The sequence below is a fragment of the Miniopterus natalensis genome, chromosome 10, assembly GCF_054644295.1.
Source record: "Miniopterus natalensis isolate mMinNat1 chromosome 10, mMinNat1.hap1, whole genome shotgun sequence".
NCBI classification, from domain to species: domain Eukaryota; kingdom Metazoa; phylum Chordata; class Mammalia; order Chiroptera; family Miniopteridae; genus Miniopterus; species Miniopterus natalensis.
Genome location: NC_142090.1, coordinates 24,966,131 through 24,991,946, shown reverse-complemented (window position 1 = coordinate 24,991,946; position 25,816 = coordinate 24,966,131). Strand labels below are relative to the sequence as shown.

General features: G+C 34.5%; 1 pseudogene; it reads left to right on the top strand.

The window, feature by feature from the left end:
• Positions 1-18,667: 18,667 nt before the first annotated feature.
• Positions 18,668-19,214, top strand: LOC107524876 (cell division control protein 42 homolog pseudogene; annotated as a pseudogene).
• Positions 19,215-25,816: the final 6,602 nt, after the last annotated feature.

The following is a 25,816-nucleotide window of genomic DNA, read 5'->3' as shown; positions in this document are numbered from 1 at the left end:
CCTTATAGGAGAAACTAAGCATAGAAGCCATCACACCGAGAAAAAGATAACTTTAGGTTTAAATATTAGGTTTATAAGCTGATCCCTCCAGTGGCACTTGTTTAATAAGAGACAAATGGCCACCCATAGTACTCTTAGTCCTCTCTCTCTACGTAATTACTGAATTCAGTAGCTGGTACAGGAGTGTATCCTGCTTATTAGTGCCTCCTGTTGAATTTAGGTATTAGATGCTATTCTTTCTTCTATTTGTATATACAGGTATAGCATCTTTTCCATGGACAATTTACATAGATTTCTTATGAAAGCAAACAGGAACAGGATGACTAATGATTGGATTATAGGTAAAAAAAACCCCACACAACAGATAATATTTTAGCAGATTTTAAGATTTTGATTCCCTTAATATGGGTAAATATGCTAAATAAAGTTAAGTACTTAGTTCAAATATTAACACTCGCTACATCCTGGGCCAGCCACCTAAACTCATTTCTCTGTTTCTTCTTTGGAAATTAACAAAAAAGCAAAAACAAACAATGAAAGAACAAAAAAACAAGGTATTATGGTTATTTGAACTTTTTCCATTACACTTCCCACTTCCTTTAAATAGACAGATTATCATAAAGCAAAATTATCGTCATGAATTAATAAAGCTATTTCTATACTCCATCATGAAAGCTGCTGGTAGGATCTTGCCCCGACACAAAGTACAGAAAATGACAAGGAGGTCAGGACCTCAGACATGATTCTGGACTTCCTTGCACCACTCCCAGAGCCCCTACAGGACTTCATTCTTAAAGATGCTGACACCTGTTGAAATTTCAATGTGTCAGAAAGATGTAACCTGCATTCACATGAGGATACTAATGTGCTCTGTCTATCTACTGCTTTGTAACAATGTTTTCTAAAATTTAGGGCTTAAGAAGGAATGGGGGTGAGGGGAGATAGAAGAGGGTAAAGGGAATAAATGGTGATAGAAGCAGACTTGACTTGTGGTGATAAACATACAACACAGTGTACCAATTATGTATTGTAGAATTGTATACCTGAAACCTATATGATTTTATTAAGAAATGTCACCCCAATAAATTCAATAAAAAATAAAACTTAGGGCTTAAAACAGCTACCAGGCTTTCATACCTCATTGCTATGTGGGTCAGAATTTGGAGCCTGGCTCAGCTAGATGATCCTTTCCTCTACATGATACAGACTGAGGACACTTGGTAAGATTCAACCAGTGGGTGGGATAGTCTGGAGTGTTCAAGATTATTTCATGCATATATCTGGCTCCTTGCCTGGCAATGGCTGGGAGGTTGGACACACCTGGAGTTGTTAAACAGAGCACCTAGATGTCATAGCCTCACATACGTGCCTGTCTTAGAATAGCTAGATACTTTTGGAGTCTCAGTGCTCCCAAAAGGATTATATCATGAAACAGAAAGTGGAAGTGGCCTGTCTTTGGGTATTGTGCCTAGCGTGTGTGTCATACCTGTTCTTTTCTACTGGATAACTAGTCACAGTGTCTTCACAGGTTCAATACTAGAACTAGATCTCATTTCTCAATAGGAAGAAAGTAAAATAATGTGTCCATATTTTATCTGCTGTGTAGGTATCTGTGGGTACTTGTATATCATATGCCAAAAAGTGGCCATGCTTCTTTGAAGTATCTACCACAGGGTTTTTTACTAAAAGAAACAGTATTGTCCAGCCGGGAGTGGCTCAGCGGTTGAGCATCGACCTAGGATCCAGGCTATTGGGGTTCGATTCCTGGTCAAGGCACATGCCGGGGTTGCGGGCTGCAGCCGATCAATGACTCTCTCATCATTGATGTTTCTATCTCTCTCTCCCCCTCTCCTTTCCTCTCTCTGAAATCCATAAAGATATATTTAAAAAAAATAAAATTAAAAAAATACAAGAAAGAGTATTTGTTACTATCTGAATATTCTCAAGCTACTTGCGGACAAACATTTCAAATGAGATCGTAAGATTAATGATTCACATATAACTTTTCATAATCTTAAATTATCTCCATTTATAAACCTTTTTTGCAATCTTAGCTAAACTAATTCAGCTTTTGGCTTCATAATGTGGCTAGTTATTTCAATTCTGTTGACATCAGATTGTTTGTTTTCTTTTTTTCTGTCTTAGTTTTTGTTATTGATAGTTACTCAAAGCCATTATAATATTAATTAAATGAATGACTTGCTGTAAGTGAATTGAATTCATACTATTTCTGTAGACCATTTTTTTTTCATTTTTTGTATGCATCACATGAGGAGGGCTTGTTATAACACATAAGTGTGCCCCAAGATTAAGCATTTCTAGTAGTTTCCAGGTTATGTTGATGCTACCAGTCAGGCACCACAACCTGGACTAGGTTATTATTTAAATTTTGATTGCTCTATCCTGTTTCTCTTCTTGGTACCTAACCACAACCTCTATCCCTTCAGATAAATCTTCTGGGTTGGTCCTAGAATGGATGGACCTATCAGGAATATTATAATTTAAATATAATAGAAATTTAGAGTTTAAATTAAAATTTAGAGTTTAAATGTGAGTATCCTGAATTATTTGATTTGATTCATCAATAATTAAATAAAATTTTTATGTTGCCATTACTATTAATTACAAGTATTCTAATATAATTTGAATAATAAAAAACTGAAAATTAGTTAATGGAAACATTTTTTTTCCAAACAGTTCTATAATATTTCTTCTGAGAATTCTTATAAATTGTGTTTGCTTGTAAAATTTCATTTAACTCTTGAAGAGCACTTTTACTTTCTTGTTTAGTACTTGAATTGAGAGTCCTAATATTCAGCATACTTACTTACTCGAGTTGATCTTCCTGATAATTAACTTAGTGATAAGGTCAAAACAGCTCTTTATGCCAGTACCATACTGTCTTAATAATTGTAGCTTTTTATTAATTTTTGAAGTTGGGAAATATGACCCCTTCAAATCTTTTCTTCTTCATCAGTATTGTTTGACCATTATGGTTGTTTGAATTTTTATTGCTTGGAATTTTAATACCAGATTGCCAATATCTCCAAAGAAAACAGTTGGAAATTTGGTAATGATTATATTAAATCTGTAGATTAATTTGAGGAGTATTGCCATGTTAACTAAGTTATCTTCCAACTCATGAACATAGGATGTCTTTCTGTTTTTTAAACTTTTCTATTTTTTCAGCAATGTCTTGTAGTTTCAGAGAAAAAATTTTACATTTATTTTGTTGACTTTGTTTCTAAGTATGTTATTTTTTGATGCTATGGTAAATACAATTATTTTAATTTTATTATCATTTTTTTCATTTATAGTATAGAAATGGAATTGATTTTAGTGTATTAATCTAATATCTTATAACCTTGTTGAATTTTTTATTAGTTATAATAGGTTTTTAACGGATCCTTCAGGATTTTCTATGTACATCATGCTACCTGCAAATAGGTATAGTTTTACTTCTTTTCAATCTGGATGCCTTTTATTTTATTGTCTTGCCTAATTTCCCTGGCTAGACTCTCCACTACAGTGTTGAATAGAAATGGTGGAAACAGACATGCTTGTCTTGTTTTTGATTTTAGGCAAAACATTGAGTCTTTCTCCATTAAGTATGATGTTAGTAGTAGGTTTTCATAGGTGCATTTAATCAAGCTGGGGAATCTCCTTTTTATTCTGAATTTGTTAAGCCTTTTCATCACAAGAGTTGTTGGATTTTTCAAAATACCATTTTTTTGTATCTGTCGATATGATCATGTGGTTTTATCTTTATTTTATTGATATGGTGCTTTATAGTAATTGATTTTCTGATGTTAAACCAATTTTGCATTCCTGGGATAAGTAATTATATCGTATATTCTTTTTTTATATGTTGTTATAGTTGGTTTATTAGTATTTTTAGACTGTTTGTGTTTATATTTATAAGAGATATTGTGTGTAGTTTTCTTTTCTTGTGATATCTGTCTGGTTTGGTTATTAAGATAATACTGTTTTCAGAGACTGAGGTGGGGAATGTTCAGTATTTTTTTCTTTTATGAAAAATTGGAATAAATTCTTCTTTAAATATTGGTATAGCCCGGCAAGGTCTGGCTCAGCTGTTGAGCGTCGACCTAGGATGCAGGCGATCGGGGTTCGATTCCTGTCAGGTCACATGCCCGAGTTGTGGACTTGATCAATGACTCTCTCATCATTGATGTTTCTCTCTGTCTCTCTCTCCTTTCCTCTCTCTGAAGTCAATAAAGATATATTAATAAATAAATAAATAAATATTGGTATAAATTACCTGCTGAGCTTGCATTTTCTTTGTAAGAATATTCTGATTACTAATTATATCTATTTACCTATTATAGTCATATACAGATTTTCTATTTCTTCCTGAATCCATTTTGGTAGTTTGTAGCTATGTAAGAATTTGTCCATTTTATCTAAATCATCTAATTTGTTGTCACATATTCTCTTACAATGATTTATATTAATGTAAAATTGGCAGTGATGTGTGTTCTTTCATTCTTGATTTTAGTGATTTTACTCTTCTCTCTTTTCTCATGGTTAATCTAGCTAAAGAATTGTTAACATTTCTGATTCTTTAAAAAAGAATCAGAGTTCTATTTTTTCCCATATTGTCTATATTATTTCCTTTCACCTTAGCTCTTATTATACTTTTCCTCCTTATTATTTTTGGCTTATTTTGCTCTTTTACTCCACTGTTTTAAAGTGGAAGGTTAGGTTACTGATTTGAATTTTTTCTATTTTTTTAAATAAAAATGTTTCCAGCTAAACATTTTCCTGTGAACACTGTTTATATTCTATTTTGTAAGCTCTAGTATGCTGTGTTTTTGTTTTTATTCATTCTTAGGTTCCTGTGCTTTTTTTCCTTTGAGCCATTGTCTACTTAGGAGAGGGGCTAGATGTGAGGAAAGATGATAGTAACACTAACTGTTTGGTTGTTGGGATTTTTTTTCATATATTTTTATCAGTTATCACTTTCACCATAATAGCATCTGTATTTACCTGTTATTTTAGGAAAATAAAATTAAAAATAATGGAAATAGATGAGAAGATGGGATAATGATGAATTGTGTGTAGAAATTAAGGGAGAGAAAATGACAAGGTGAGTATATAGGAGCATGATTTGCTAAATCATGGTAGAGAAATTGATGGTGAAAACCAAAGGAGTAAAAGATGAGTGAAGATGACAGAGCACCTCAATGAGACACAATGGTGTTTTATTCTATTCATTCCCAAACTATATGAACTGGCATTCTGTTTAAGCCTCTTACTCTTCTTCCAAAATTTATAAAAGTCTGAGTTTATAAAAGTCTGTCCTTAAAAATATGAGGGTGCTTTATTTCATGAGAAACTTTAATTCTGCATTAGCAGATCTAAACCATTTTTTAACCATTTATGTTAAAAAACAAACACCTACATATTCATAATTAAGTGAATCTACTTTAAATTTTAATACCTGTAATCAACATAACAAGGTGAATTCTTTCAAAAAGATATAAAAGACCATATCAGATCATATGAAAATGTATTTCTTATTTCAAAATTTTTATAACCATTGAACTTTGGTATAAAACAGCTATTCTGATTATTTTCTTCAAGTTATAATAATTATTTGTGCATAACACTTAACACAGAGACCATTTATTAAATGTTTCTGTGTGAGATACTAAATTTTAATTCTTAAATTATTTATTAATTATTCTATGTGCTCATTCTGTGTCATACACAATTTAGATACTGGGGATTAGACAATAGACAAGACAGACAGTGTTTTTGCTCTTATGGATCTTAATTTTATTAACTTTTATGAACATAGTAATATCAGATATAAGTGATATGAAGACAATAAACAAGGAGTATTTGGAATATATTTTGGCAAGGTTGGTAAGATCATGTCTCACAGAAAAGGTGGAATTTGAATGTGACCTGAGAGTTCTGAAGGAACCAGCAGTGTAAAGACTTGGGTTAGAAACTTACTGCAACAGAGAATGGCAAGAGCAAACAATTTTTCAGCAATTGAAAGGAGACCAGTGTGGTTAAGCAGAACGATCAAAGGGGGGAGAGTAGGAGGGCATAGAACAGAGATTGGGTAGCTTTTATGGTATGGAATCTCAGTATGTATTTAAGAATTTTCCTGAACATTCCTATATTTTCATTTAATAGATGAGTATCGTATGGACTAAATGCTTGGATTCCCCCCAAACTCATAGGTTAAAGCCTTAATGGCTAATGGAGCTTTTGGGGGGTTAATTCCGTTTAGACAAAGTCATAAGAGTAGGGTCCTGTCATGGAATTAGTGTCCTTATAAAGAGGAAGAGACACCAGAGCTTTCTCTTTCTCAGCCATGTGGAGGACACAGAGAGAAGGCATTGCTTGTAAGCCATGATGAGGGATCTCATCTGGAACCAAATGTGCTGGCACTTTGATCTTGGGTTTCCCAGCTCCAGAACTGTGGATAATACAAGTATTTTGTTTATGCTACACATTCTATCATATTTTATTATAGCAACCTGAGCTGACTAAGACAAGTATGCTGTAGAAAAAGAGTGAATCACCATGGTCAGACAGCAAATGAATAAGAGATCCAAAGCTCTTTGACTCTAATCCTTTGCTCTTAGCCAATGACCAACATTGCAAGCTTAAGCTCTCTTAAAATGTTAAGAATATATTTGAAATTTTTAAATATTCAGTCTAAAAATAATGGTAATAGAAAGCATCTCTGAATATCAATACGTTTCAAGAATAATATATTACCATAATGGAAGTTTTAAATTGTGTTTAGGATTAATGCTATGCATAGATATATCATCTCATATGAGGATCAAGGGAAATGATTCTTGGCCAAATTTGTTACCTATAGTTTTAATCTAAATGTCACCATTAAAGACTCATTATCATCAGTTAAGCAATTTGCAAAGAACATAGGTTCTCAATGAATCAGACAAATGCATTTAATAAAACAAATGCACTGAACATTATGTGACAAAAAGAAAAGCAGCCTATTTCTGTGTTTTACTATAATCATAATGTAATTTGGAGAATATATATGTATATATGTATATATATGAAAAATTAATGGGACAAAAATATATGAAATATATGTAAGATTGTAAAGGTGAAAGTGTTAAAGAAATTCAAGAGAGAGAACACACTGGAAGCTGAAGGTCAGAGAAAATTTTATAAATGAGTTAGAACATGAGCTATTACTTAATGATTAACTACAGTCAGAGAAGAAAGGCAGGATTGTGAGGACACAGTGATATGTAAAGATAAAGAAATGTAGGAGTGTTCAAAGCAAATTTATATCTCTCAAGAGACAGGCAGAGTTGACTTTAGATGTGAAATATGCAGAGAATGAAATGAGATAAGAGGCTGGAAAGATAAGAAAAAATCATTTTATGGTTGAATTTTCTGCTATGACACACAGCGTGGAGGAAGGAAATATGTAAAACATGAAACTGACCAGATTAAAGTAATATCTAATAAGAATTTAATCCAGGTTTGGAGGTGAGGATGGTAAATTCTTAAAAACGTAACATGAAAGATCACAAATTAAAAAATCCATCTCAGGAGATGCCAGAATGCAATAATCAATAGACATCTAGATACGTATTTTTAAGAAAACTAAATAGAAATAATCACATTTGTCAAATCTTAATATTTTGTGTAATGGAAGTTTGTGTTACAATTAGGAAGTGATACATGATTTAGTTATATAGAGTGCTTACATTAGAGAGTCCTAACACTCGGTACATGTGTGTGTATAAATGTATGTGTGTGCATGTTTGTGTGCATGTATTTACATGCATGTGTGTTTCTCTGCACGTTTGTGTTGGAGGGAGCAAGTACAGGAGTTTGTTTACAAAATAGTCATAAAGGGCCATTTGAGACCATTGCTTATAGAAATCATTGAGCATTACAATCATGAAAATGATTTCAAAGTTTCTAAAACATCTTTACTGAAATCTTCTAACATGTGATTATTTTAAGTCATTATTGAGTTGCACAGATACAATTCAGCATTACTATGGATTTCTTTACACATTAACTATAAGACCACAAAATTATCCTGAAAGGGAAGCAATTGCTGTAGGGATTTCTATTAATTCTTAATTTGAGTTAGTTCTTATTGTACATATTGTTACAAATAAGCTTCTTGGGACATTTCAGCATTTATTTAAAAAATCTTTGGAGAACCAGTGATAATGATGCAATTATTGTGTGTCAACTGCTTGGTTATTATATATCACTTACAGTCACTTTTTAATTAAAAAGCTCTGAACATTCTGGCATTCATCTGCATAGTGTGAGTGAACAAGAGAGTTAATTATGATAAAATGCTTTGGATTGGGCTTTAGAGAGTGCATTTTTAACTAGATCTTTATCTATGTGTTCTTGAAAAACATGTTGGGAAAATTATGTTAGTACCCTACTTCTCAGATTAGTGAGAGGAGGAGATATCTTCACACACACACACTTTTCTCTAGTTGCAGATTTGGTTTAAAAGAAAACAACACATAAGAGCCTGATGTTTACAAAATTGTGTTAAATGGAAGAACATATATTACACATATTTTTCCTGAAAAGCAATACAAGTCCCAAGCATAAAAGGATTGTGTTGTAATCAAGAATTGAGTTTCCAGATCTAGCCATACTACACCATATAGATGGTATTTACGTCAGTTCCAGGTCCCTTGTGAAAAAAATTAAAAGCCAAGAGAAGCTGGTAGGAGAAATGCTGCATCTGGTATTTTCAGTTTGAAGATTTGGGTATAGAGTTAACCTATCTTCCATTCTTCTTTCAAAAATTATCAAAAATATAAAAGGGAAACAAGAAGCAACTCAAACTATTTCTAGGGAAGCTAGGAGATCACAGGTTGCCTAAATGGACATGTAATAGGTAGGACTGCTAATAGCTGGGAGAACACCAGGCCTTCCTGTGGTAGGGAACAGAGAGGAGATGCCACAGTGGACTCTCAGAAGGAACCAAGAGAGTACCTTTCATGAAGGGGAGGGACTGGCATAACTTTAGGTGAGAAACCTAAATCTCGTATTTACAAAGGTAGAGATGGCATGCAGGGGTTACTATCAGGATTATCTCCAGATTTTATTTAGCTTTGAAGAAAAGAGGTGGTTAAAAATATGGAATCACACAAATAAACCATACTTGCATGTAATAGTCTATTTCCATGGAAGATGGGGAGAAAATATTTTCTAACAAAAAAACCCACATTTGCCTACCTTTGTTTTCTAAGTTAAAGGAAATATTAAATAAAATAGAAATAAAATACTCAGTCATAAACCTGGAGCCTACTCTTGTACTTTTTTCCATGAGAACACTAAGATAATTTTCTCAAGTTAAAAACATTTTTAAAATCAGTACTCAAAAAGGACATGATATATATTTTAAAAACATAAATAATAAAAAAGATAGTAGGTGACAGACATTTTAGAAAAATGCTTCCATGGGATAGATGAAAATTGTAAACACCTTTTTCATTGTGAATTTAAGAAAATGATAGACCACGTCTCCTAAGAAAATATGCAGTGTCAAATAATCATATAATAAGAGGGGGGAAAAACACTCTTGAAAAGATAAAATTATAGTGACAGAACTGACCAGTTATTGCTAAAGTTAGAGACTGAGGAGGGTAAAGTTAAAATGGCAGCAGGATGGAGTTTTACCAGGGGAAGAAGTTATGAAACTGTTCCTAATCGTATTGATAGTTACAGGAATATATATATGTTTTTAAATTCATAAAACTACATCAAAAAAGTGAGTTTTAGATTATAATTTTAAAAAATAAATAAAAAGAAAAAAAGTCTCAGATATCTGAATATATAAATTGGTTATTTATTCAACTTTTCAAAATTTTCACTTGTAGTTTGTTTTCCATGTTAAGTCCAAATTTTTCCATTTTATTTTAGCTGTTTTAAGCAGGATTATTTTTGACCCTGTGTTGGCAAATTGAAGTACTGTTAAATTTAAAATATATTAATACTTTTTGGGTTACTTAACTATGACACATTCTAGTGATTTTTTTTAATCTAAAAGGCTTTTTTAAATCTAGGAAAACAATTTATTTCATCTGAAATATTCAAACCAGCACTTTGACTCTGGACATCTAGGTTAAGAATGTCTGTGTGGAAAAATAAATTTTGAAAATTATTGCCAGAAGAATTACAAAGAATTCTGAAATATCTATTATTTAAATTAACATAGCTTTAAGTATTTTTGAGATTATACTTATTTCTTTAGAAATATGATAGGGTCTTTTCAAACACTAATACTTGTTCACTTAACAATGACAACTTGAACAAAATTCAGCTAAAATCTTTGTAACATTTACCAATCCTGCATTTTTGTCTCATTGCTTTCTATCAGTAAAGAAATCACTACATGTAGCAACCCTTTTGATGGTACATTAAACTCTGTCCTAAACCCTTACCTTAATGTTTTGTGGTATCAAGTTTTCCTATTATTTGCATGAAAGAATATTGCGTTTGCTTGTTTTCATGATGAGCTCTAAAATATCATTATGTCTAGCTGAATTTTAAATATTTCATCTTTTTAAGTGAAATAGTTCAAATTTAGTACTAAAATTTTAGATATTTTATTTTTTTTATTTTTTATTGATTTCAGAGAGAGAGGAAGGGAGAGGGAGAGATAGAAACATCAATGAGTAAGTCCTTGATGGGTTGTCTCCTGCACGCCCCCTGCTGGAGATAAAACCCAAAACCAGGGCATGTGCCCTGACCAGTTATCAAACCACTATCTCGTGGATCATATGTTGATGCTCAACCCCTGAACTATGCTGGCTGGGCAAATTTTAGATATTTTAAATTTAAATATTTAAAATCTACACTTTTCAACTAATTCAAAATAATTTTGAATTCTTCTCTGAGACATACAACTTATAAAATAAATATCTTTTATTATAGTTTCATAATTGCTTTAATATGTATTGGTTGCTGTGTCTACAACAGGAGATTTATAAAAAGCCATTCTCCAGTCATAATTGTCTATATCTCAAGTTCTTTATCTTGTTCTATATTTCTTTTCTTTTTAGATTACTGTAGAGATATATCGTTCTATATAAACAGGTCAATTATAAATAGATATATGGCTCTCTTCAATATGTTGAGCCTTCAGATTCCCCCTTTAGTACCTTCACTTGAGGGAAGAAAAATCAACTCACACATATATCTCAAGTTTCACCCTTGTCACTGACATACAGATAAAAATATTCAATTGTTTACTCAACGTTGCCACTTAGATTGTAAATGAACATTTAAAAAAATAATAGACTTTATTTTTAGAGCAATTTTAGGTTCACAGAAAAATTGAGTGGCAAGTACAGAGTTCCCATATATACCTGCTCCCCCCCCCCCCATTCAGCCTCCCCCACTATCTACATCTGGTGGATGCTTTTAGGAATGATAGGAGTGGGCACTGTGAAGCATGGTCAGATTTGGGATTATCATAAAGCTACACAGGTGCCCTAAGAGCCAATTAAATATAAAATATTCTATGTAATACCCCTTTTATTGGTGCCATTTCATTGACTATTGACCTCAAGCCACTTGGGGCTTCCTACCATTTCTCAAATCACTGAAGTCATTTCTGCAACACCACCTTCTAACTTATTCCCTCCCTTAAAATGCTAGTTCCTATTTTTAGAAGAGTTTCCTCATACACTTGCACTTCACACTCTATTTCATTTAGGATTTTGCTCAAATGCCACCTCTTCAGAGAAGCCTTTCAGGACACCGTTTCTAAAAAGTATACCCGTCATTCTGAATCTCCATACCAGCTTTATGTACTCCATAGTAATTAACAAGGACAGATCATATATGTAAGTTCACTTTTTACTTCTTAATTGACCGCCCCCCCCCCCAAGAAAACTCCAGAGAGGCAAGAGCTTTTTGCTGTTGTTTGTTTGTTTTAGATTATCCATAGCATCTAGAACAAGGAGCTTCTCCAAATAAATTTGCTGAATAAATATATGTTAAAGGGGGGATAAATCAAACTGAGCACTAATAGCCAGTGTGGTAAACCATTTCCCTGCTTGGTAGGAAATTATTTATTTCTCTGTTACCACATCTTTTTTTCTTTATCCCTGTAATCTTATGTAGAGGTAAGCTCAAGTGACTAAGCATGGCTGAAAGCATTCTTTGTAAAATGAGTCATAATTCAGACTTTCCACTAATTTAGTCTAGCTTTTCTCCCAATTAGTCTTTAAAAGTTCATTATGTTTTTTATCTCTGTTTATTACAGTGGAATATAAAGAAAGATTTGTGAGATAATACACTATACTATAGACCTTAAGTAAAAGATGTCTAAAGTTAATGACTTTTGTTTATCAAATATTGAAGTGATAATTACACATATATAATTATTTTAGATTTTAATATAGTAAAATATAAGCATTAAGGGATAAAATGTGATTCTATTAAAATGCATTATCCTAAAGTAAAATGTAGTAATTTGTAACCATGTGGCTGCTTTAGAGAATATAAATAAACCAAAGGTGACTAAAAATTGAGCTCTCCAAAACCAAAACCAAGCCTTATTTTCCCAGCATAACAAGGTACCGGGAACTTAGAAGCTGAAATAAATATTAACCGAATAGAAGACTGTCAAATTCCATACAAAAGTTTAGACTTTTTCTCTTACATATAGCATTATGATTTTAATAAAAATAATCCTGATTGCTCTTGAATATCTTTTTTATCCAGCAACTATCTAGAAGTTTCTTTTTTTTTTTTAAATTTTATTATTGTTTAAAATATTACAGATGTCCCTTTTTCTCCCCAATGACCCATTCCACCTCGTTCCTTCCCCTTCTCCAGTCCCTCTCCCCACCATTGTCCATGTCCTGGGGTTGTGTATATATGCACATAAATTCTTTCGTTACTCTCTCCCCCTCCACCCACCCGCCCTCCTCCATCCCTCTGACATTCATCAGTCTCATCTATGCTTCCATGTCATTGAATCTATTCTGTTCATCAGTTTATTAAGTTCTTTAGATTCCACATATAAGCCAGATCATGTGATGTTTGTCTTTCTCTGCCTGGCTTATTTCACTTAGCATAATATTCTCCAGGTCCATCCATACTGTCCCAAAAGGTAGGAAATGATTCTTCTTTACAGCTGCGTAGTATTCCATGGTGTAAATGTCCCACAGCTTTTTTATCCACTCATCTACTGATGGGCACTTGGGCTGTTTCCAGATCTTAGCTATTGTAAACTGTGCTGCTATGAACATTGGGGTACATATATCCTTTCTGATGAATGTTTCAGGATTCTTAAGATACATTCCTAGGAGTGGAATCACTGGGTCTAACGGCAGCTCCATTTTTAATTTTTTGAGGATCCTCCATACTGTTTTCCATAGTGGATGCACCAGTCTGCATTCCCACCAGCAGTGTACTAGGGTTCCCCTGTTTCCACACCCTCGCCAGCACATGTTGTTTGTTGATTTGTTGATGGCAGCCATTCTGACAGGTGTGAAGTGATGCCTCATTGTGGTTTTAATTTGCATCTCTCTGATGATTAGCTACGTGGAGCATTTTCTCATGTGTCTCTTGGACATCCGTATGCTGCAGCAATCTTGAGAAAAAAGAATGGAATGGGAGGGATCACATTACCAGACCTCAAACTATATTACAAAGCCACTGTAATCAAAACTGCCTGGTATTGCTACAACAACAGGCATACAGATCAATGGAACAGTACAGAGACCCCAGAAATAGACCCACACCATTATGGTCAGTTAATATTTGACAAAGGAGGCAAGAGTATACAATGGAGCAAGGACAGTCTCTTCAATAAGTGGTGCTGGGAAAATTGGACAGATACATGCAAAAGAATGAAACTAGACCACCAACTTTCACCATACACAAAAATAAACTCAAAATGGATAAAAGACTTAAATGTAAGTCATGAAACCATAAAAACCCTGGAAGAAAACGTAGGCAGTAAAGTTACAGACATCCCACGTAGTGGAATTTTCACTGATACATCTCCTAGGGCAAGAGAAACAAAGGAAAAAATAAACATATGGGACTACATCAAACTAAAAAGCTTCTGCACAGCAAAAGAAAACAGCCTCAAAATACAAAGGAACCCCACGGTCTGGGAAAACATATTTGCCAAGGATGTATCTGATAAGGGGCTAATTTCCAAAGTGTACAAAGAACTCATAGCACTCAGCAAGAGGAAGACAAACAACCCAATTAAGAAATGGGCAAAGGACCTGAATAGACACTTCTCCAAAGAAGTTTCTTATTTGAGTTTTTTTTTTCCCTGTAAGTGCTCATGAGTTCAGAGCTCCAAGTATTTAGATTCAAACTAGAAGTAACTAGGTAGGGGCAATGACTAAGAGAATAAACATAAAAGTCTCATGATGTCATATTTGTGAACTTTTTCTCTTTTTTTGCTACTCCTGCCAAAAGGATAATATTCATCTTTGTAAATTTTCTTTGGTAAAAATTTGTATTCCGTTAGAGACACCCACAATGCTCACGAATGACCTTACATAGAGACCGTAGGAAAAACAGACAGTGTGGCTTAAGGAGGCCACAATGTCCCTGGCACTTCAAAATATTTCTCCCATCAGCCTGTCAAGGTCCAGTTTCTTCTTCATTAAAGAAAATCTATTTCCTTAAATTATGTTTTTCAGCCCATCCCAAATCCTATTCCTCTTCTATCCATAGCCATCTACATAATGTATTTAACATTAGGATATATCTATGGACCTGTCTGTACTTTTGAACATTGTTTTCTGACTTCTATATTCCTCACTTCTACTTAGTATCCTACAATATGTATCACTACATTTTGCATATTGTTTTAACTCTTAATGTACATCTCTCTTGCTTATAAATTCCTGTTATCACAAGAAATGCTGGAAAACATATTTGTACACATGAGTGTGTTTTTGGGTGTTTAAACCCAGCAGTAAATTTAGTAGGTCATGGATACAGGCACAATCAACTTCCCTGAGTGCTAAAATGGGGATTTCCAAAGTATTTATACAATTTACTCTAGTTTTCACTTTCTTATATCTAAGTCATTTTATATCTGTTTTTCTTTTTATTTCTGATGACAGTTAATTTTTTTATTTGAATTAGAGTTTCTCTGATCTCTTATGATTGTATCTTTGCATATTTATTTATTAAATAGTTATGTATCAATTATCATGTTCCAAGTACCCTTCAAAGCCCTTAGTATATATTACAGTTATCCATCAATATCCACAGGGGATCGGATCCCCCACAGATGCTAAAATCTGCAGATGCTCAAGTCCCTTACGTAAAATGGCAAAGTATTTGCATATAACCTAAACATATCCTCCCTTACAATTTAAATCACCTCTAGGTTACTTACAGTACCTAAGACAATATAACTGCTATGAAAATAGTTGTTATACTATATTGTTTAGGGAATAATGACAAGAATAAAAGCTTGTACATGTTCAATACAGAGCAACAATTGTAGGCCTAACTACATGTACAGATCAGCAACAACAAAACATCCCCCCCCCCAATTTTCTCAACCTACAAGTGATTGGATACACAGGTACAGAGCCCATGGATACTTAGCTGAGTGAGCTAAATAGTGTTTAATCTCAATTACATATAGTTGAGAACTGAGTTAGACAGAAGTTAACTAATCGCACAGCTAATGAATGGTAGAAGTAAGATTTAAACCAGGCTGTTTTGTTCCAGGGTCTGTGCTCTTAAAATTTTTTTAATGTACTAGCCACTTGGATTTCTATGTCTCTCCCATTTGTATCTTTTGCCCATTTTCTCTACTGATACTGAGATATGTCAGTGAGCAAAACAAAGCAACTTGCTTTCACTGAGGTAGATGATGAATGGTGCTGTGGAGAAAAACATGGAAAAAGGTATGGACAAATACAGGGCATGTGGAAATTTACAATTCTCTACAGTGTCAGAGAAGAAACTCCTGATATTGTGATATTTAAGAATAAACATAAATAAATTGAAGGATAAGGCAGTGGAATAACTAGAGGAAGACTGTTTCTCACTGAAGGAACACATGGCCAAAGTCACAGGTGGCAATAGACTTGGGGTGTCCAGCAAGGAGGCTGAAACAAGGTGACTAATGTTGTAGTAGTGATAGGAGATGAAGATAGGCCTGGAGGGTTATGAAGCAGACTGTATATGATCTTGTGGGGAAGGTGTACTAGTCAGGGTTCTCCAGAGAAGCAGAACCAGTAGAATCATATGTATCTATATTCATAAATAGTCAATATAGTCATCTATATTAAATATCTTATTGGTTCTGTTTCCCTGGAGAACCAGACATGCATACATTCAATTGGGCAGGAAGGACCTATTTTTTTCTTCCTTTGCTGCTCTATTAAGGCTCTCAGTGGATTGGGGGAGGCAAACAGCTTGACTGAGTCTACTAATTCAAGTGCTGTTTTCTTCCAGAAACACCTAGAAGGAGGGCTTAGCTAATATCTGGGCACCTTGTGATCCACTGAAGTTGACACATAACATCAACCATCACAAAGGACTTCAGCTTTAACTCTGAATGAAATGGGAAGTGAATAGAGGGTTTTAAGCAGGGAATCTTAGCCTGCAATAAAAGGAACACTACATGACAGAGAATTGACTATACAGAGGTGAGGGTGGGGCAAGACGAGCTAAGAGAATGCAATCAGGCAGGTAAGAGATGATGGTTATGCCCCACTTAATCACAATGTGTGATTTTTGATAAATTATTGTACAGAGTTAGCTAAAATTATGTTTATAATTTATCTTATTAATATTTACCTATTAATTAGGCCTTTAAATATTTTTCTAAGTTTTAGTAAAATTATATTGGCCTTTTCCTTTTACTTATTTTTATTATTTGTACCATCTCATATAAATGGGATTAAATGTATCTTGAAAGTCTGCTAGACATTACCTAAAGGCATATTATGACTACCATTTCCATTCTTTTCGATATCTATATTTTTAAAATAATTTTTAGTACAATTGTAGGAACTTTTGGCAGCTTCTATTTTTGATGAAATTTTGTAATTTTATTTTTATTTATTTTATTTATTTATTTTATATTTTTAAAAAAATATATCTTTATTGATTTCAGAGAGAGGAAAGGCGAAGGAGAGAGAGAGATAGAAACATCAATGATGAGAGAGTCATTGATTGAGCCCACAACCCGGGCATGTGCCCTGACTGGGAATCGAACCCCGGTCTCCTGGATCCTAGGTCGACCCTCAACTGCTGAGCCAGGCTTGGCCGGGCTGTAATTTTATTTTTAAAATAACTGTCTTTAGCTATTAAATTTTTAATTCTGTTCTTTATTTGCGTTTTCTCCCCCTTTTTTTGCCCTGTATAAAACTTGCCTGAGGTTTGCTTAAATTATCATTCTTTTAAAGTACCATTTTTTGTTTTCTTGATTGCTTTCATTCTTCCTTTAATTTATATACTTCCTTGTAATTTATTATTTTATTTTTTATGTATTTTCAATGATTCTCTATTCCATTATTTTGTTTATTGGGTTGAATGTGTAACTCATTTTCTTCCTGTTTATTTTTGGATAAATAATGTATTCAAACTCTTTACTGTTTTTCTAGATAAATAATGTATTCAAAGCTGTTTTTCTTCTCTAAGCACTGCATTAACCATTTGCATAAACTTTGCAATGTAATTTTTGTGTATAAGTATTTCATAGATTTTCTCTTAGGTTTATAATTATCTTTGGATGATTTATAGTTTTATTAATTTTTAGACCTATCTCATTTTTAAGCTATTACTTGGTTATACATTTCTAATGGTATTGAAGGTTCTTTGTGTTTTGTTTTGTTTTTTAACTTCTGGGTTCCTATCACTAAAGTATTAACACTTGTATCTCTATATCTAAAGTTTGATTTTGTGTTCTCTACTCTTTATTTCTTCCTTTCCTTGTTCTCTAATTTGTTCTCAGGCTGTATCTATTGTGCCATTTAACTCTTCTACTAAATAATTTATTTTAGTTCTTATATTTTTTTGTATCCAGTGACTCTACTTAGTCAAGTTGGTGACCAGATGTTGTTTTTTTTCATTTATCCCATACCTTTATCCCATTAAATTCACTTTTAATTTCTAATTTAAATTCTAATTCAGTTTGGTCCATCAATCTTGCTAATATTTGCCCAGGGTTGTATCAAAGCAAAAATGTCATTGGACAATGTTAGGCAGGTAAGGAAGATTTTATTCAAGGCTATTACAATAGGGGAGAGAGACCAAAAACAGCCTGAACTCAACTCCATTGAAATAAAAGATTATAGGGATTCTAAGTGCTGGAATGATAGGGAGATATTAGGTTTTTTTGTTTGTTAATTGGCTGTACCCGAAGGCAAAATAAATTATCTGGTATCTTTATGACAGGGGTTAGTTTTGCAACTTGGAACAAGGTATCCTGAGAGGTTAAGCTCTTACTCTCTTACAGAAACTGAGATATTGGGTCACTATTATTCTCAATGATTACATTTCAAAGCCATAGTTCCCAAGTCCTTAAACAGAATGTTCTTAGGTTGTAAAACTGGAAAGAAACTTTTAAAAAGGTTTACATTGTAGCCCAGCAGAGAAATATTATCAGATTTGAAATATTTAAAGTGGATAAAAAACTGTTTCAGCAATGCAGACAATTAAATGCACTGTAGGCAATGGTGCCATCAGTAAGACAGCCTACACAACAAACAAATTTCCATCGGAGTGTGTACCGACTGTTTTTGACAACTATATGGTCATAGTTATGATTAATGGAGAAAAATTCTACGTACTCTTGGACTTTTTGATACTACAGGGCAAAAGGATTATGAAAGATTACACTGCTGAGTTATATACAGATGATTTTCTAGTCTGCTTTTTAGTCTCTATTCTCATTTGAAAATGTGCCAGAAAAATGGGTACCTGAAGTAACTCACCACTGTCCAGACTCATTTTTTGTTTGTTGGGACCCAAATTGATCTCAGAGGTGACCCCTCTATTATTGAGAAATTTGCCAAGAACAAACAGAAGCCTGTTACTCCAGAGACTGCTGAAGAGCTTACTAAAAGGCTGTCAAGTATGTGGAGTGTTCTGCACTCACACAGAAAGGACATAAAAATGCATTTCACAAAGCAATATCAGCTGCCTTGTAGCCTTCAGAACTAAAGAAGAGCCACAGGTATGTGCTGCTATGAACATCTCTCCAGAGTCCTTTTTTCACAGCTGGTGTCAGCTCCATACTAAAAGCAATGTTTAAATAAAACTAAAGATTAAAAATTAAAATTTGTTTTTGTATTAATGATAAATGCCCTGCATGTACTCATATGCACTTGTGTGAGATAAGGCCCATAGGTACGGTTGCTTTCCCCCTGTAAATAGTAGTTAATTTTGAGTATTTGTGCATTGTCAGAAAAGTTATCAGTACTAGTTTTTGTTTTGTTGTTTCAAAAAGATATACATGCAAATGTATATATTTTTATTTAAAAGCAAGGTGTCCTTGTGATGACTCTGTAACAAACTAATTTGGGTTGTTGAAGCTGCTTCTGGGTTCTGTTCTGGAGAGTGATTTGGGACATCTAGTTTTTTTCTGAGGGAGGGGTAGTATGTGGGGATTTTTTTTTATTTAGCCATTTTTAAAAAATTTATTAACAATCAGACTGTCCTTTAGGAGAGAACGATGGAGTGATTCCACATTTCACTTTCTAGATCTAGTTTAGAAAACATATTCCCCACCTGGTGCTCTTTGGAAGGAGTACAGAAAATGCCTTATTTAATAACATACTCCTTTTTGAAAGTTTCCTTTCCTCTCTACCTTTGAGTGGGTCCAATATTTGATGAAACTCATGAAAGTGAGTGGAACCTCTTATCCATCCTCTTTTCTAAGATGTACTATATATGTGACTGTGACTTTCAAGGAAATTTGTTAGCAATTTGCTGACATTTTTAGTTAATTTCTAGCTTATTTCACTGATAAATGAGGGAAAATATTGCACCTTTTGAAATATACCAAATGGATTAAGTATGTGTTTAAAACAACATGTATTCCCTGTCAGTCCTTCGTTGTTTTATATGCTTAGCATTATGTGCAGCTTAGTAGTGTATGATACAGTGTTCTTAGAACACAGCTGAAGACCTAGTATTTGTGAAGGATGGTGCCAAAAGACAGATGTCTGTGGGATGATTCACATCCTCTTTCAAGTTAGGAGGATGGAGACCTGCTTCATTAAGAAGTTAGGGGTGGGGTGGGGGTGGGGAGAACACTTAAGAACATGGGTACCAGTCAAGGAAATCCCCTTATTTCTGTTTTGCATGAGGAGCCATAGAGCAGCCAACAGAGGGTCTCTAGTTTAATAAAAATCATGGAGTCTTAGCATGGAACAGGCTGATGAGTCTCAGAGGGAAGGGGGGGGGGGGTTGGTGGATGGGGAGAGATTAACCAAAGGCTCTATATACATATATGCATAACCCATGGACACAGACAATAGTGTGGTGAAGGCCTGAGGTGAGAAGTGGGTGTGGGGTGGAAGGGGTAAATGGAAAAAAATGGGGACATCTGTAATATTTTCAACAATAAAAATAAAATAAAAACAACAAAAAACTTCATAAGTTTTAATAGGGATTTTACAAGCTTATTTTGGTAGCAGTTTCCCATTTTTAAAAATGTTTAGTTTACCCGGCCAGCATAGCTCAGCAGTTGACCATCAACCTATGATACAGGAGATGACAGTTCTATTCCCCATCAGAGCATACGCCCGAATTGCGGGCTCAATCCCTTGTGGTGGGCATGCAGGAGGCAGCCAATCAATGACTCTCTCATCATTGATGCTTCTATCTCTCTCCCTCTTACTTCCTCTCTCTGAAATTAATAAAGATATATTTAAAAAAATGTTTAGGTAATCTTGATCACCTTTCCCAAATGCTAATTCTTATATATTCATTAGTGTTTAACCAATGCTTTCTCATGACTTAATACTTTGTATATGCATTCTTTTCAGATGTATTCAACAATAAAAAAAAAACCTTAAAAAAATAGAGATTTACATATCAAAAGGGAAGAGAAAAGACTTATAATTATAAGTTTTCTAAAGTAATTGCTTTAAAAAAGGGAAGTCAGGACATAGATTCAAGAAGAAGTCTGTCTAAAGTTAGTATAAGTTGATGGAAAGGTTAAGTGGTGTTGGTCAGTTTTTCAGTTAGTTGTCTTTCATGGTAGTCATGATCTTTAAATATTGTGGTATTTATCCTTGGAGATGCACAATTATCTGAAAATAGTAGCTGCTTTGTATGACAATGTAAATTTGGGGGGGACTTGAAGTCCCAGGGCCTAGTTTGTGAGTACAGTGCCAACCATTGATGATTATCTAGTGTGGAAAGGAAGGAAAACTACTGTGAATGAGCAGATGCGTGACTTTTTTCCACATGATCTTCAGAGATGTTCTCTCTTAAGGTTTATGTATAGTTATTTATTACACAATCTCTACATGTGGCTCTACATATAAAATATCTATAGATATTTTATAGTTGTATTACGCAAAGAGAATAAGTGGTAAAATTCTATCTCATAATATCTTTAAGTAAAATATAACACAAGATACCTACTTTGAGGAAAAAAATAAAAGAACTTTTATCAAGAAGTATATATTATGAGGGAAGCAAAATTATTTTTCTTTATAATATAGATTCTTGATACAAAATCCATTAGGCATTTTACTATAGGCAGCACTATTTTAGTGTAACATCTCTAAGTTTGGTTTATAGTTGTCTTACAACCTCCCAGAATGGAAATGAAACTTTACAAGAAATTCCAATCGTCTGTAATTATAGCATAAGGATAAACATGGAATATGGCAGAAAACATATATTTGACTTTAATGTGCCGGTTTTGGAGAAAAGGACATCAAATCCACTGAAAGTAAAGAAAAAATTCAATTACATTTACTAACCAACTATGGATTGTAGTTCATTGCTTAGTATGCAGGTACTCAAGCTTTTTGAAAAGAAGCGTGAATCCAAAATAATAGTATAGAAGATTTGTGGTTGAAATACTTTTTATTGCTCTTTTAATATTAGATTGGATGGTGATGTTCTTCAAGAGATTTAATTTGAAGGAAGTGTCTGCTAGTTGATGCTTTTATTCCATAGGCATATACAAGTGTTTTCTTCATTTGCCTGATCTCTAACTGCAAAATGTTTTGTGAAGCAAGGCCTGATCTCTCCTCATCTCACTTTCACTTATTTCTTTACTTAACGTTTATTTTTTTATAAGACATTCAGTAAATGTGGATGATGAGGCTGAGAATAACCTTCTTATAAATAAAATTATGCTTATAATTTCACACATTAACAGTTTTAATGAGGAGGTAACAGGTTTTGTTTTGTTTTGAATCTTTTACCACCATATTATTTGAGGATTCATTTAGCAGACCCTCTTCTCTCATCTAGCAAAGGAACTGTAACAACAGAATGAAACTAAAGAAAACTAGAATCAAAATCAACACCAAACATGCAATGCAAATTCTCCTGCACAGGAGACTTACCTCAACCTATCCTGAAGGTTTTTGCTTTTTGTTTTTTGTGGGTTATTTTTCAAAACAGAATTGTAAGTGCTATTAGTGTGTGAAGGCACCATGCTATAAAAACACGGAAAGTAAGTAGCTTAGAGACCATGTTTATTTGTCAGATTTATTTATTGAGGGTGACATTTACAGCCAGAATGGTAAATATTGCTCCCTCAAAGTTTCTCTGCCTTTTAGAATACTATTAGAGCTAAACATAACTTGAAAATTATAGGCCAGAGAGGGAAGATGGTGGCACTGTGAGAAGCAGCAGAGAGTCCCCCACTCCCAGACACAGAATCAATTTACTCTTAAAATCCTACGTAGCCAGCTTGGAAAAACCTGGCTCCCACCTTCCCAGCCTGCACTGGGAGGACAGACCAGCAGAAGGTGGGATTGGTGTCTGCACAGTAGACTGTCTGAGGGGTGGGCCTGGTGCGACCAGCCAACCAGAGCTGAGAAGGGAGGGCAGAGCTCAGAGCACAGCACCCAACAGGAAAAGGGCTGGTCCAGCTCACTGAGGCTCCAGACACCCCCACAGGGGGCACTCCTGAGGGAGAAAGGAGAACAGCTCATAGGAGGATGTTACAAGAATAGGACTCTCAGGAACTGTTGTTTGGGAACTGGAGGAAAAGCTGAAAACCCCTGCTGAGGGTTGGGCAGGTAAAGGGCTCGCCAGAATGTTTTTTAATCAAAACCACTGTACCCAGGTTGCTGAAACAGCCCATACAGAAAAGGCAACAGATTGAAATGAATCTGAAACTGCAGCAGATCAGAGCATGGGGAACTAGAATCAAAGGATAAGGTAGGGACTGAGGAGCTGGCTGTGGAGCAGAGACTAACTCCTTTACAGTGAGTAAATGCCTGACAGCTGAACCTCTATGTAAGAGGAGTGATACCCTGAGCTACAGTAGATGTTCTGCACCCAAAAGCCTCTACAGAAGACTGAAGTAAGACCAGGCAACTATAAAGTTGCAAAGTAGCTGAAAAGAGGAGGTGGTCCATGGAGACCCTCATAACAACCATCTACCTAAGGAAACCAGAGCCAAACTTAGACAGCTCCTCACATTGGCAGATACACAAGTACCTCCCAGGAGAACAGAAATCAGCATACAAAACAGTAAGTCACAGACAACATAAGCTGCCTAGAAGAAACTCACCGGACTGTCTTTTTTCCCCCCTTTTTCTGTTTTGTTTGTTTTTGGTTTTGTTTTGTTTATTTGTTTTTTCTCTTTTTCCCTTAGGAAGAAGAGAAAGGAGAAAAAATTATTTATTTTCTCTTCTTTTTAAGTTTTATAATAATTTTAAAAAATATTTTTAAAACATTTTTTAACTAATTTTTTCCCTTTTTTTAATAAAAGAATTTTGTTTTGCTTAGCTTGTTTTTTGTTTTGATTCTCTGTTTTGTTTTATTTATTTACTTTTTTTTATCCTTGCTTCCACTATCAAGACTTTCTTGATATCCCTGCTTAATGACTGGGACTTTACCATTAAAACTAACAAGTTTATGGCTTTCCTCTATAGTTTCCAACACATCTCTTATCAGACTTCCTTCCTGCTTGGGCTGCCAGAGCCCACCGGCAAAGTCGAACGGTCCTGAGGAAAGGGTGAGGATAGAGAAAAGGCAGACACAAAAAAGATGGGATTGAGAGGACTGCAGCTCGTGACTGCTGCAGCCCTGAGTTTATTTTCTCAGCTCAGTTTATACAGACACTGTTGATTTTGCTGAATAGCACCCCTCCCCACCTTCCTTCAAGGCAGTATGAACGCTCTTTCAGAGTAAACACTCTGCCACCTGCATGAGCTCAGACCTTGGTAACTATCTTTATCTCAGCTTGTAATGGGAACTTTTGGGGAGGATTGAGTCTTTGGCTTGGTATGTGGCTTGACTGTCCCTTAACTCTTCAAGCTGGGGCCAACTTCCTAATAAGTCTTTCTGGAATTTCTGGCTGCAAGCTAAATTAGTACTGCCTTGGTGCCTCAAGGTCTGGGTCAGGGAGCAAGAGAGCAGATCTGCAGCTCACCCAGGCAGCTCCTCCATGCCTGGGGCCATAGCAGCTCCCCACACTGGACTTTATCTCTTTCTGTCCTCTCGATCCATTGGCATAATTTTTTTTCTTTTTTCTTTTTTATCTTTCTTTTGTAGTCCTCACTTCTGTCTTCCTGTCTTTTTGTTCAATTGTTATTTTCTCTAATTCTCTTTATTGTATTTTTTTCTCCTCATTTTCAACTATTATCATATTCCTAGTCTCTCCCTTAATTTTTTGCTGGCCCTTCTTTCAGAATCTTTTCTCTGCCTCTATAAACTCCCAGTAGCTTCCCCATTTTTTACATTTTAGTTTATTATTATTATTTTTTAAATTTTCATCACTGTTAACAATATAATTCTCTCCCCCAATGTTACTTTTCTTTCTTTTTTTTAAGCTTTGTGTGTGTATGTGTGTTCTCCCTTTACTCTCCCAGTGCTATTTTCACTTGGGTTGTTTTCATTGTGACTGTCAAGATATTTTGTAAGATACTGCTTGTTTCCTGGAAGTTTAGTTGTGTATTGTCCTGCCTTGCCAGCATCCATAGAACAGCTTACATGATGAGGTTGGGCTGAGACACATTTAGCCAACCTGAGAGAAGAGTCCTCCCAAGCACAAGTCAAGAACAAGCTAGACCCAACCACAAGAGGAGAACATAAAGAAATCACAAAAGGGGCACCCACAAGAGGGACACTTCTAGAGCAAAGAGCTCTAGAAAACACAACTTGGGGCTCCACTGGACTTACAAGACAAAATCCCACCCCACAAGACTGGGAGACAGCAAATAAATCTAATATATAGATACAAACACTAAGACCAACCAAAAGGGAAAGACAAAAAAACAACCCCAAATTAAAGAAAAGGAAAAATCACCCAAAAAAGTCTTTGATGAGATAGAATCAAGCAAGTTATCAGAAACAGAGTTCAGAATATTGATTATGAAGATGTTCAATGAACTTAATGAGAAAAACAGGGCAATAGAGGATAAGATCGAGGATCTTAGTGAAAACATGAAAAAAGAGATACAAAACATAAACAAAAATCAGACAGAAATAAAGAATGCTATATCTGATATCAAGAATACACTGGAAAGAACTAAAAGCAGGCTTAATGAGGCAGAGGATAGAATAAGTGACTTAGAAGACAAAGTAGAAAAAAATCACTCAATCAGAGCATCAAAAAGAAAAAACACTTAAAAAGCATGAAGACAGTCTC